The sequence below is a fragment of the Chrysochloris asiatica genome, unplaced genomic scaffold (assembly GCF_000296735.1).
Source record: "Chrysochloris asiatica unplaced genomic scaffold, ChrAsi1.0 scaffold00059, whole genome shotgun sequence".
In the NCBI taxonomy this organism is placed as follows: domain Eukaryota; kingdom Metazoa; phylum Chordata; class Mammalia; order Afrosoricida; family Chrysochloridae; genus Chrysochloris; species Chrysochloris asiatica.
Genome location: NW_006408577.1, coordinates 5296451 through 5298261, shown reverse-complemented (window position 1 = coordinate 5298261; position 1811 = coordinate 5296451).

Below are 1811 nucleotides of genomic sequence, written 5' to 3'. Positions count from 1 at the left end.
CCACCACCCAGAACTCAATCCAGATACAGAACTATTTGAAGTAAAATAAACCTGTAAGACTGACAATAGGGATTCAGAGATATAAATTTATAATGAAGTCAACTATAAAGCAAAAAGAGCGAATAGTATAGATACAGAGATTCCAAATAGAAAAGAAGTCAAGTAGATTTCAAGATAAAAGTTTTAAACAGGGGGAAAAGGTAATAAATTATAGGGTAATCTTAAAAAAATACACATACCTGCACACAAAAATTTAAAAAAAGAGGAAAAGAAAATTTAGTAAACATTACCACAACAGAAATGAAAATGAAAAGAAAACCAAAAAAACAAACTGAACTCAGTGCAGAAAATGATGTGGAACAAAGCAGCACCACAAAAGAACACGCAGCAAAAGACCGTGTTCATACCGATTGATAATTGTCCTGAATGTAATTCAGAGACAGAGAGAGCAAAGGAGTAAGAAAAAAGGATTCTTCAATATGGCATGTCAAAAAGATGGACACAGCCTAAATGTCCATCAACAGACGAATGAGTAAACAAACTTTGATCCACACAATGGAATACCACCCAACATTAAAGAATAATGATGAATCTGCAAAGCACCTAACAAAACTGATAAAAATGGAGGACATTACAATTAACGAAATTAGTCAATCAAAAAGGAACAAATACTATATGAGACTAACATTGAAAAAAGTTAAAAAAAAGATTTTCTTGAAAAAAGAAAACAATTTATAATGGTTACTGAACCTGGGTGAGCAGGGAGGAAAAATTCTCAGGCTAGAGAAAATTTCAGATTGAAGTTGTTAGAATTTTTCTATTTCATCCTCACTGGCTTTAGTGGCTGTGCCTAAATTTGAATAACAGTGGTATTAACTGCTCTTCCCTGTTTGTTATTGTTGTTAAGTGCCATCAAGTCCTTACCAACTCACAGTGACCTTATCCACAGCAGAACCAAACATTGCCCAATCCTGGGCCAACCTCACTATTGTTGCCTCCTTTGAGTCCATCGATGCTGTCACCTGGCCAATCCAGCTCGCTGGGGGTCTTCCTCTTTTTCTCTGACCCTCCCCCATACCAAACATGATATACTTCTCCAGCAAAAGGTCCCTCCTGACAATATGTTTGACATATGAGAGACGAAGTTTGGCCATCTTGGCCTCCAAGGAGCATTCTGGCTGCACTTCTTCCAAAACGGATCTATTGGTTCTTTTGGCAGCTCATGGCACTTTCAATATTCTCCTACAACACCATAACTCAAAAGCATCAATCCATATCGAAGGCTGTGCTCTTTGATCTTCATCAGTAAGTGTTTTAAGTCCTCTTCACTTTCCGCAAGCAAGGTTGTATCATCTGCATATCGCAGGTTAATGGATATTCCTCCCATCCTGATGCCACGTTTTTCTTCATACAACCCAGCTTCTTGGATTATTTGCTCAGCATACAGGTTGAATAAGTACGGTGAAAGAATACAACCTTGTCATACACCTTTCTTAATTTTAAACCCTTCAGTGTTTCCATGTTCTGTTCGAACAACTACTTCTTGGTCCAAGTACAGATTTCTCAAGAGCACAATTAAGTGTTCCAGAATACTCATACTTCACAATGTTGTCCATAGCTTGTCATGATCCACACAATCGAAAGCCTTTGTGTAGTCCATAAAGCACAGGTAAACATCTTTGATATCCCTTGTTCCACGGCCTCTTCTGAATCCGGCTTGAACCTTGGAAGTTCTCTGTCAATGTATGATTGTAGCCATTTCTGTATTACTTTTAGCAAAACTTTACTTGCATGGGATATAAAAGAGATTG